Source organism: Schistocerca piceifrons, chromosome 6, assembly GCF_021461385.2.
Source record: "Schistocerca piceifrons isolate TAMUIC-IGC-003096 chromosome 6, iqSchPice1.1, whole genome shotgun sequence".
Classification (NCBI taxonomy): Eukaryota; Metazoa; Arthropoda; class Insecta; order Orthoptera; family Acrididae; genus Schistocerca; species Schistocerca piceifrons.
In genome coordinates, this window is record NC_060143.1 from 230289235 (window position 1) to 230302121 (window position 12887).

The 12887-nt window shown below is 45.0% G+C and overlaps 1 non-coding gene across 1 annotated transcript; it reads right to left on the bottom strand.

Moving 5' to 3' along the window:
- Positions 1-954: 954 nt before the first annotated feature.
- Trnat-ugu lies at positions 955-1028 on the bottom strand. The gene has a single exon. It is a non-coding gene; the product is annotated as a tRNA-Thr (tRNA).
- Between the last annotated feature and the right edge of the window lie 11859 nt (positions 1029-12887).

Sequence of the window (12887 nt, forward strand, 5' to 3'; positions counted from 1 at the left end):
TACTCGTCTCAAAGAACTGTCTTTGAGATGTTCAGGTACTCCCGTGGGCTGCAGGATCCCAAAGCTGCCCATGATAGAATATTCCGACCTTCTCTATAGGATCTAGTGACGACAATAAGTCATTGTAAATATACAAGACATTCAAGTCATACTGCGTTTGAATATGGTTCAAGTGGCTGTGAGCTCTATGGGACTTAACATCTGAGGTCATCAGTCTCCTAGAACTTAGAACTACTTAAACCTAACTAACCTAAGGACACCACATACATCCATGCCCGAGACAGGATTCGAACCTGAAGCACCTAGAACCGCTCGGCCACACCGTCCGGCCGTTTGAATATCCATATGATGAATATCCAAGCAAAGATACACAGAGTAACGTTACGCAGTTCGGCTGGTGTGACTGTGCTAGACCCAGAGCTTTGGCAGATGGTAAACATTCTAGTTGTTACGACTTTAAAACACCCATGTACTGAGTTATTTTGTAGGTGTTGAGACGACCCCCCAATTGCAGCAGCGTGCGAATAATACTAATGGTAGTGAAGGTGACAGTGCGCGTGACAGTGATATTAATGGCGCGTCGTCGATAGAGACAGCGTCAGTTGACACACCCTGGGGCGCAGGTTACTGACGTGAAAAAGATTCCATTGTGTCGACACAGGCTACCGTCATGAACCACATGTAGACCTTACCCTGATATCTGCTGTAAAGCACAGGATAATACTCACAAACAATTTTCTTAAATAGTAACTGACCTGTTTGCTAACCAGCATGCAAGCTATAGCACTTACTTGAATAAAATGAAATAATATATATGAAGATAGTAACTGTTCTCGAAAGAACAGATACCATTGATGAGCGTACAGCTTCTCTAGAATAAATGATAATTAATTGAAACCCTCAGGTGCCGACAGGTGTTGTTGATATACCTCGATGGGGACAGCTGAAAATGTGTGCCCCGACCGGGACTCGAACCCAGGATCTCCTGCTTACATGGCAGACGCTCTATCCATCTGAGCCACCGAGGACACAGATGAATGGCGCGACTGCAGGGACTTATCCCTTGCACGCTTCCCGTGAGACCCACATTCTCAACTGCCCACAATCTACATACGTAAAGTACCTAATAGATATTTGCCCATCCACTCATTACTCGCGCACACTAAGGTGACGATTCCCCGTGAGAGATCTTTCGAGAACAGTTGCTATCTTCATATATATCGTTAAAGGCTACCCAGCCATTGACCTTTGTCTGTGCGAATGCGCACAGGTTGCCCGAACTCTTACGGGAATCACCACCTTAGTGTGCGCGAGTAATGAGTGGATGGGCAAATGTCTGTTAGGTATTTTACGTATGTAGATTGTGCACAGTTGGGAATGCGGGTCTCACGGGAAGTGTGCAAGGGATAAGTCCCTGCAGTCGCGCTATTCATCTGTGTCCTCGGTGGCTCAGATGGATGAGCCGACACGGTAGTTCAGCGTGTTCGGTCACAGGGTTAGCTGCCCTCTGTAATAAAAAAACTGAGTTAATGGATCAACGACGAACTGAAACGGGTGTCTTGCGACGTCCGCCCCGAGCAGTTGTAACGAACTCAAACGAACAAAATGAGACTTAAAAAAAAAAAAAAGAAGAGATGGATAGAGCGTCTGCCATGTAAGCAGGAGATCCCAGGTTCGAGTCCCAGTCGTGGCACACATTTCCAGCTGTCTTCATCGAGGTGTATCAACAACACCTGTCGGAAGCTGAGGGTTTCAATTAATTATCATTTGAAATGAAATAACTTGTTGCGTAGGCACGTAATCTACAAATAATAATTCGTAGCACTAGACACCAGGTGGGAATTGATTGATTGCAGTGAATAATGGCAGCTTATGCGTACAAATTGCAGTCGTGGAACAACCTCTAACGACATAGTAAGACATCTACGGCATGTGAGCAGATCTGATGTCTTCAAGGGCGCTCGCACAACTGTCAGAACACCTGAGTGAAACAATGAAAAGGCATACGCAAGTGAATGACCACATAGGCTCGGTCGTAGTGTAACGGTACCACCGACCACCTTCAACGGCAATCGATGCTAACATGCAACCGAGAGGAATTTTTGACAAGCTGACCGTGAGGTAACATAATGGAAAAACAAAAATCAAGCTATTTAATAAATGGTTCAGGAACAGACTCCTCCCAGCACAATAGCAAGTTGTAACATTACGTAATGAAATCGGTCGCCAGCCTAATTAGGTTTTCTTGTGTCAAGCTCATTGATAAAGCATAAGGCAGTGCTAAGACTGACCTAACCTTCATTGACACACACACTAAACTCTTCCCTTACGTCTGTTTCTGCTACAACGCAGTAACCTAACCTTGCAGATAAATGTGCTACTAACAAACAAATGGCCAATGAGATAGTCAACAGTAACATATGCCTCTCAACAACACGTACCTTACTTAGATGAGCTAGGTGTAACAGTTTATAAAACCAGTTACCGACACCCATGACAGTTGTAGCAATGCTGTCCAGGGAAAAACTTGAAATAATTCTGAATTTAAATGCAAATGATCTCAATCTATAACTTGATTGCCTAATACAGGGTATCTATGCCTGAGCATTAACCAATTTACATTGGAATAGATAACACAGTAAATAGTGCTTTCTTAAACTCGGTTGGAAGCAACTAAACAGAATGCAAATCTAACTACATTGGCTCTGACGGAGTCTTTGCATTGCTTCATTAATTAGCTAGCATTGTTCATGAGGACCCTTAACTTTCATGGTTTGAAGAACCATGCTCATTAACTAAAACTGCAGCAGTATGTATGAGAAATAGTAAGATGGTTGGTTCAAATGGCTCTGAGCACTATGGGACTCAACTGCTGAGGTCATAAGTCCCCTAGAACTTAGAACTACTTAAACCTAACTAACCTAAGGACAACACACACATCCATGCCCGAGGCAGGATTCGAACCTGCGACCGTAGCGGTCGCGCGGTTCCAGACTGTAGCGCCAGAACCGCTCGGCCACCAGCGGCCGATGAGAAATGGTAAGTATTCTTATCATGAATTATAAGTTAAGTAAAGCACAACAAACTATAACACTTCCAATAACAAATGTGCTTTCATGGGCAGTCGTTTGACCTACTCAATATTATAATTGGCTGTGCAAATAACAACACAACATTATATTCAAGTTCAACCACTTTCTTATAATAAGTTAGGACACTCGGAATTAAATTCACTAGGATAGGATTCCTGTCCAGCTTTGTGATTTGGGATAATCAAGGATGTAAGATACAGTTTTTAGCAACAACACGACTATTATTAAAATCAAGCAAAGTTCACAAATGCCAGGTCCATTTACAGAGTGCCAAACGTAAACAATTTAGTGGAAGGCCGGTGGCACCGGTGGCGCAATTTGCAGGGGCTGTTAACTTGGCGGCGATGCGGTCATAGTAATACTGTTGGCCTCAGCCTGTTACATATCTTCTTGGTGTCGGAATTATATTTTTATAGGGCCAAAACCATACCATGATAATGGTATCACCAAATGCAGCATCCAATGCCCATAAATACTGCCCTTAAGCTCTTCTCGCCTCAAAACTCCAGGAATATGAGTCACAGAGATCCGCTGCTGCTAGCGAGATGTTAACCACAGCACTGCTCAGCCCACACTCCTTCCCCGTCACAAAGGACGAGCTGCCACTTGCGCACCAACCACACCTTTTCCACTCTGGCAGGCTACTTCCGTAGCTGGGGGGCTTCCCCTAATCTTTTACATTTAACCCTATATTCCCTAACTATGGACCAAGTCATTTATAATACGGGTACGTTACATAACAATCATTTCAGTAATTATTTAAATGGCTGGCCGGTGTGGCCGAGCAGTTCCAGGCGTTACAGTCTGGAACCGCGCGACCGCTACGGTCGCAGGTTCGAATCCTGCCTCGGGCATGGATGTGTGTGATGTCCTTAGGTTAGTTAGGTTTAAATAGTTCTAAGTTCTAGGCGACTGATAACCTCAGATGTTAAGTTCCATAGTGCTCAGAGCCATTTGAAGCATTATTTAAATTCACAAAGATAATTTAAACAACATCGTTCAAGACTTCGCATAACTGTAACATGTATACGTAGTTAAAGAATTTCCATGACAGATACAGCGTTTTATATAAGCAACACTATAAATAGACATAGATACGTCGATACAGATACAAAATAGGTCTTATACAGATGTTACAGTAGGTAGCGCAGGAGGCACACTTTGTTGTATAGGTAGAAAATAGTGTCACTAAATAGTAGACTAATTACGAACACATTGGGGCGTCCCACACTAGAATGATGTCAAAAAGGTGGGGCCCATAACACGAAATACTGAAAATGTACGAGGTTGTTGTTGTTGTTGTTTTTGGGGGAGGAGACCAGACAGCGAGGTCATCAGTCTCATCGGATTAGGGAAGGACGGGGAAGGAAGTCGGCCGTGCCCTTTCAAAGGAACCATCCCGGCATTTGCCTGGAGCGATTTAGGGAAATCACGGAAAACCTAAATCAGGATGGCCGGCCGCGGGATTGAATCGTCGTCCTCCCGAATGCGAGTCCAGTGTGCTAGCCACTGCGCCACCTCGCTCGGTCTAATGTACGAGGAAGGGCAGCAGAAATACTCATATGTTTGTTGGTCTCACAGAGGATTGTCACGTAAATGCTGCAACCCAAACTGGCAGATGCTTGGAGAAAGACGTCAAGTTTGACAACTAGTGTTAAGTAAGGAATGTTATGTTACGTTATGCTATGTTAACCGGGGACCTAGAAACGACAGAGAGGCTCCGTCCCCGCCGCAGCCGCAGTGGTCCGCAACCCCACGACGACTGTCGCACTCCACTTCACCCCTCCGCCGCCCCACACCGAACTCAGGGTTATTGTGCGGTTCGGCCCCCGGTGGATCCCCCAGGGAACGTCTCAAAAGAAATGGCTCTGAGCACTATGGGACTTAAAATCTAAGGTCATCAGTCCCCTAGAACTTAAAACTACTTAAACCTAACTAACCTAAGGACAGCACACACATCCATGCCCGAGGCAGGATTCGAACCTGCGACCGCAGTGGTCGAGCGGTTCCAGACTGTAGCGCCTAGAACCGCTCGGCCACTCCGGCCGGCGGGAACGTCTCACATCAGACGAGTGTAACCCCTATGTTTGCGTGGTAGAACAATGGTGGTGTACGCGTACGTGGTGAACTTGTTTGCGCAGCAATCGCAGACATAATGTAGCTGAGGCGGAATAAGGGGAACCAGCCCGCATTCGCCGAGGCAGATGGAAAACCGCCTAAGAACCATCCACAGACTGGCCGGCTCACCGGACCTCGACACTAATCCGACGGGCGGATTCGTGCCGGGCACCGGCGCTCCTTCCCGCACAGAAAGCCGTGCGTTAAACCGCACGGCCAATCGGGCGGGCTTAAGTAAGGAATACTGGCGTGTTCCACTACGGCATTCACTCTCCCTATTCTCCGCGTGCTACATTCGCAAATGAAACAGGATAAAATCCTAATGCAGTTGTAAGCACTTTGTGCCATGCATTTCACAGTGGTTTGCATAGTGTGGAACCAGATGTAGGGATCTACTTAGATTTTATTTCCTTACACAGCTGATGGTTCGTATTCGCAAATGCGAATACATTTTATCTATGAATCGAAGTATAAGGGGCGATCAAATAGTTTCAGTTTGACGGCGTTGCTGCAGCGTGTATGCAACGTAGCGCGACACCGATGCGGCGTATAGGCAAGGGATGTGCGGCATTCGTGCGTGCGGTAGATGCGTAAACGTGGACTATGGCGACGTTATTACCAAACAGGACCACAGTGCTGTTATTCTTTCCTAGTCTGCCGAACGATGAACACCGGCAGACATCCATCGGAGAATGAAAAAAGCGTATGATGTAACATGTCTGTCGAAAACCACCTGAGCCGTGGTGCGCCTTTTTTGGCACACCAGCTCTTATTGTAGTACTATCTATTACCCGGGTGTACTACTATCTTGGCCCCTGTTGTGATCTGGCGGCGGGTTTTTGCGGTAGGGGAGTTGGTCGCCGGACTGTCTACGAGGCGCTAGGACGTGCTTGAGGGGACGACGGAGCAAACACACGGGTGGGGCAGCGGTGGCGCGGCCGGTCTACCTTGCAAGACGGCCGCGAGTTTGTGGTGGACCTGTCTGATGTCAACTTCGGGCGCTGCTCGTCGCATTGCTTTGGGGCCTGTGTTCTAGGAGAGACCCATCCCTCGAGACAATCTCGAACAACGCTCTCCGTCGTACGTGTAAGTGGTTTTGATGCCTTCGTTTCGTCAAACGATTTGCGTTGCGGCGGGTGAACTTGTTGGTCGGTTGGCAGCCGGCAGAGTCTGTGTGACTTTATGCAGACCAGCAGTTACTATTTGCTTTAAAATCTGCTGGTTGGATGACTATTAAAAGGCAGATTAGCAAGAAGGCGTGCGTGTGATTTTGCGTTTATTGCCATCTAGCGACGTCCCTGGTATATTGCTGTAAAAGAAACAAATCGTAACCAGTTGTTCTGTTATTCGTAAAACTCGTATTTGGTAAAGCTACTCATTTATATGCACCTCCTTATATACGTGCACTTATTGAATGCACCCACTCAACAGTAATTGGTTTGTGTATTTTATCGTTTTATTGACGTATATTGATTGATGTTTGGTTGGTGTTTGCCGTGTCATCTGCGGTCTGTTAGTGTTCCAGTTTCCGCGAGTTGGGGTGTGTGGGTGCGGCGCCACGTCCCGCTTCGGTGTACAGAAGCTGTGGCGTGCCGCCTAATGGGAAGTGACTCCTGGTTGAGCCCCGACGTTTAGGTGTTGTTTGGACGGCCGGTCTGCTGTTTCCGCCATTTAAGTCACCCTTGCCCAGCCCAGCCTGGGGTCACTTCCCATTTGATAAATATAACCTATTTCATGTGTCTTTTTAGAAAAGAAAGGGGTTTTAAAATTGTTGAATAAGAATTATTATAGTCACGTGTTGTGCTGATTGGCTTTTTGGGGGTTCTAAACAAACTGATGCTTTTGGTAAATTACCTTCGTGAGCGTGTGGGTGCTATTCTGTCATTCTGCGCAACGGATTAATCTGAAATGTACCCTTCACCCTGTGGCTCCTGCAAGATGCAATTTCCAACCCCACACTACTACAGAAATCAGACAGACGCTCCTAACGTTCTAAAGAGAAATGCCTGAAAAACTTTCAGCAATAAATATCTTATGGAATCGCCCGCTGTAAGGAAATGACACAAAAATTCACAAAATTTCTTATGTAGCTAGTGGGATACTCGGGTACTGGAGTAGTGCTAGTTAGTGTAAGAAAAACATGAAACTAACGAAAATTGTTATTTATTTAGCAAAAATTCTGAGAAATCACAATGGCACTTTTAGTTATGAACTGAACAAGTTACTTCTGGGTTCTTTTCAGAATGTGAAGTTACCTCTTAAGGATAGGATTCGCTAATGAAATTTCTATGCAAGGTTTAAGATTGTTATTGACTTGGTAGAACGGCTGAGAGATGCGCCTACTCAACTTGAATAATTATCCATTAGAATGTTGCTAGGTACGGTTGAGGCTGTCGCGTGTGAAATGCAGTGAAGTGGATTGTTGTGGAGGAATTATGGGGCTTGCAAGAGCAGTAGCGCACAATACCGTAAGCTGTGATGACTGCTGTCTGCGCCGCTTGCTGCTGACAAATAAGATAACTCTCGTTCTGTCTGGATTGACCTTTGCCAATCAAACTCTTCCTACGCCTTGATGAAGTCAAGGACTCCTGTTCGCCCCTAGTCTAACTATTGGCGTGGTACACCGGTCAGATAACCAGTCGACCGCAATGCCACTCAAAAATTAGCTCACAGGCGTTTAACTATAACTCTGTCCGTTCACACTGCACAATAAGTGTGGCGGCCAACAGAGTGAACAACGCTTAATCGCAAGGATTCAATATAGAGTCGCACTCCGATTCGCTCTTGACAGAGGTGCTCTCCAAGTGAAGTACTGAGGAGAGAATTGTTCCTCACTCTTTGAGTACACGTACTAGCGCACACGATCTCGTTATGTGTTCTCGCTCCAAGAGCGACAACGGAACGGCCCCTCTCCATGCCAGACGTGAAGCGGTATATCTTTCAGTCTCTTCCATTACTCCTTCAGCTCAAGGCGTCAGGAATATCGTCTGCCAAACAGCATTGCTCTTCTAAAATCGGAGAGTGACGTTTCGTTTAAGGCGACCAATCCGGAAATCTGTAGCATCGGCGTTTGGCGTTTGCTGTTTCCCTGTGAAAACCTCTGAAACTGCGTGCTATGTTTGTAAAGAATGCGTAGGCTGGGCGCTCCAAAAAATGTAGCGGAATTTGATTTTAAGTCGATCACGGGGTCATTCTCCCTTTCCACTCGGTCAAACGCTGTCCGCTCCACGGGCGGTCGCCGTCCGACATAGATAGGTTGAGTCGTCCTCTGAAGGGACCGGCCTCTCAGTGTGCGGTCCACCTCTCCTGAACTAAAAGCTCTTGTGACCGTCGTGTCTTGAATGTGCGTGTGTACGCCAGCCTCGAGTATCTCAACCCCAGTGCGCACTTGTTATTTGCGTATCGTTTACATGAATTCATACAACATTGACTTTATCTTATCGAGTTTGGGTTCGAATGAAGCGTCTTGATGTGCGGAATATGATTGTGAGGGTGAAATATGTAAGCAATGAAGGTCAGGAGACCACGGCGTCTTACACCTTCATATTGTAAATTATTTTTAAAAAAATATGCCATTTTTAAGTCAGTTTCATAACGTAATTTATTTGAAATCTCTGTGGGTCATCTCTTTAAGTCTGTTGGTAATTGTTATCTCCTGTCTTGCTTGAGAAGCAAGATATCTGTAATATTTTATAAAAAGATGCCTATGTTGATTGTCTCTTACCTGGTTTGAATAAACAATGAATTTTGTAGTTGTTGTTTAAGGAGTGACATTACAGGGGCCTTGACCTTCCATCCTTGGTGTACCCCTCATCCCCACTTCCCAGTAACACCACCGTTGTGAAGCGATGTACCGAGGGGTGCTGCTCCTTTGTGATAACGCACGTCCCCATATCGCAGACGTCGTAACACAGAATTTACGCCAACTCGCGTGGGACAGAGCTCTCGCCCTATAGTCCTGATCTCTCCCAATGTGATTATAACGCCTTCGGTCCTTTAAAAAAGCGCTTGTGGGGTCGACGATTACTGACGAACGAGGATGTGCAGAATTTAGTTACGGACCTCTTCTCGCAGCAGGACACGGTGTTTTATCAAACGGGTGTTTTCAGCCTGGTGCGTCGTTGGTATAATTGCCTCAGTGCTCACGTAGATTTTGTCTGACTGGCATACCGATTGTGGCCTGTACGGCCTTCGTACGGCAAGTCCTTGGCCGTCCTCTTTATACATGAAAGGGCTGTAGTAGTTGACGAGGGAGTGAGACAGGGTTGTAGCCTATCCCCAATGTTATTCAGTCTGTACGCCGAGCAAGTAGTAAAGGGAACCAAGGAGAAATCTGGAAAGGGGATAAAAGTTCAAGTAGAAGAAATGTTAAACGTAAGAGGCGATGCAAAGTAGCGCAGGAGGACTGTGAACGTGATATGAAATTCGGAGCAATTTTGGCATTGACATAAGACGCGCTCTCAAAGAAATAACAATTTCAAAGTTTGCCGATGAGATCGTAATTCTGTCAGAGATGGCAAAGAACTTGGAAGAGCAATGGTAAGGAATGGATTGTGTATGTGTGTGTGTGTGTGTGTATGTGTGTTTCGATGCTCTGAGAAGAACGAAGGCTGCTAGACTGCATTCATCGTTGTCATACGAACCCAGGGTGCCATGTTGCTCGCAACACGATCACCACCTGTGATTTGGATAGCAGGTGTTACGCTTCTGACTTGTTAAGGTGGGAAACCACATTAGCAGGTTCAAAAAACCAGATTTTTTTGTTGCATAAACCGTTAGCTTAACACTATCCAAGAATATAGCAGATTCAAAAAATCCGATTTTTTTATTGCTAAATCGATAGCTTAACTGTGCAAAGAAACGCTGTCAAAATTTCAAAACGAAATTCGCATTCGTTTAGATTTTATGAGCTTAAAACCGAGTGCACATTCTTCCAGTACATGAAGATTTATCAAGGGATGAATTACTGCCGGCCGGTGTGGCCGAGCGATTCTAGGCGCTTCAGTCCGGAACCGCGCGACTGCTACGGTCGCAGGTTCGAATCCTGCCTCGGGCATGGATGTGTGTGATGATATTAGGTTAGTTAGGTTTAAGTAGTTCTAAGTTCTAGAGGACTGATGACCTCAGATGTTAAGTCCCATAGTGCTTAGAGCCATTTGAACCTATTTTGATGAATTACTGGATAGGTGTTTAGGTGGCCACACACAAAATGTGAATGAAAATTTTAATTCCACTATTTGGTGATCGGCTCCTAAATACTTGCACTCCGGACTAAAAGTCGTTGAATTGGCGTCGTATCTAGCAACGTGCTTATTCAATGAAGGAAATTCATTCCTTCTGATGGTCATGAACGAGGCAGGAATTGTAGCAGGCACGCAAAGCTACAATTATGCCGAACAAATGGATAACCAGCGCGTGAGCCTGCAGTATCGACGTAGTTCATTGGAATCGAAGGAAGGCCGGAAAGCTCAGAAAGCACTGCTGCAAGCGCAAAACGAAGCTTATGTGGAAGAAGAAGGATTACTATATTGTGCTGGAACCGCAGATTAATCGGTAAGCATTTCACATTATTGTTAACTTCCTTGAATTTGTAGTTTCCGAGATTTTTTTTCAAACGCTTTCATCTCAAAATAACTTTTTTCACATTTGCGTGCAGTCTAACTCAAAAAGTATAGAACCGATAATTATGAAAATTGCTAGTATGATTCTTTATAAAATTACGAATTATATGAACCAACTTGTGATATCTGATTTTGAGGGTATTTTTCTTTGCATAATTAGAGAAAAAATCTTGAAAATCGAACTAAATTTTTCCAACACCTGCAAAATTTCTAATTTTCATTATTTTCACCTGCATTGAGGTTAATATTCTTAGAAAATAAGTTATTAATATAAAATAAAAACCTTTTTGATTTCAGATGAAAATCGGAATGACAACACAGCACGCAATTGGAGAACTGTATCCACATGCTTCGGCAGACATCACAGTGTAACTTTGTTATTTTGGGCTGAAATTATCCAAATAAATTCACAAAACTGTTCGAAATATGAATGAAACGATGTCTAAATTTTATTAAATTCTAATTAATTCTTCCCACCCAACAAAAATCCAAAAAGATTAGTGTAAAAGAGCCTCCTAATGTGGTTTCCCCCCTTAAGGCCTGTGGCTGTGCCTTCCATTTAACGACTCTGTGATGATATCTCCAACAACATAATGCAAGACCGCAAGTTATGCGTGCTGTCCTGACCTACCGCGATAAAGAGGGTGTTCGACTGTTATCCCGACAATCACGTTCTCCAGATCTGTCACCCACTAAAACTGACTGTTAGATGGCGATCAGTTTGGCATTAAGAACGGTAAAGACACCAGACAGGCAATTCTGACGTGGCGGCTGATAATAGAAACAAGATTGAAGATAAATTAAGTTACGTTTGTGGCATACGTCGACCTGGAAAAATGGTGCAAGATGTTAGAAATTCTGAAAAAATAGGAATAAACTACAGGGAAAGAAGGATAACCTTCCTACTGTTCTGTATGAACAAATTTCTTTGTTTGCTGTCATTCTGGTGTTACCGTTTCAATAACCAGCTGCTTATTACTGAGGTTAATCTCGGCTAGATGTGGAGTCGACCAGAAGTCTGACGTGAAGGGGCTCTAAGCGATTCTTAATGTACTGAAGAATAGACTTGGACAATCTTATAGACATCCCCTTCTCATTATATTCAGGAATGTCCTTAAGAAACGGTATAGGTATAGTTTTCACATAAGATGACTAGGGCCATTACATTCACATATCAAAAAAAGTTTTGCATCACCTCTGTTCCGACCGTTCCGGAACATGTACAGAAAATTGAAACAGAGATCAACATAAACATCATTTCCGCTGTTTTTATTGTTCATTACATGTTGTACCACCGTACAGCGAGACCTCCAGAGATGGTGGTCCAGACTGCTGTACACACCGGTACCTCTAATACCCAGTAGCACGCCCTCTTGCATTGATGCATGGCTCTATTCGTCGTGGCATACTATCCACAAGTTCATCAAGGCACTGTTGGTCTAGATTGTTCCACTCCTCAACGGCGATTCGGTGTAGATCCCTCAGAGTGGTTGGTGGGTCACGTCGTCCATAAACAGCCTTTTCTATCGATCCCAGGCATGTTCGATAGGGTTCATGTCTGGAGAACAAGCTCGCCTCTCTAGTCGAGCGATGTCGTTATCCTGAAGAAAGCCATTCACAAGATGTGCCAGATGGGGGCACGAATTGTCGTCCATGAAGACGAATGCCTCGTCAATATGCTGCCGATAGGGTTGCACTGTCGGTCGGAGGATGGCATTTACGTATCGTACAGCCGATACAGCGCCTTCCATGACTACTAGCGGCGTAGTCGGCCTCACATAACGCCACCCCAAAACATAAGGGAACCTCCACCTTGTTGCACTCGCTGGACAGTGTGTCTAAGGCGTTCAGCCTGACCGGATTGGCTTCAAACACGTCTCCGACAATTGTCTGGTTGAAGGCATATGCGACACTCATCGGTGAAGAGAACGTGATGCCAATCCTGAGCGCTCCATTTGGCATGTTGTTGGGCCCTTCTGTACCACGCTGCGTGGTGTCGTGATTGCAAAAATGGACCTCGCCATGGACGTCAAGAGTGAAGTTGCACATCATGCAG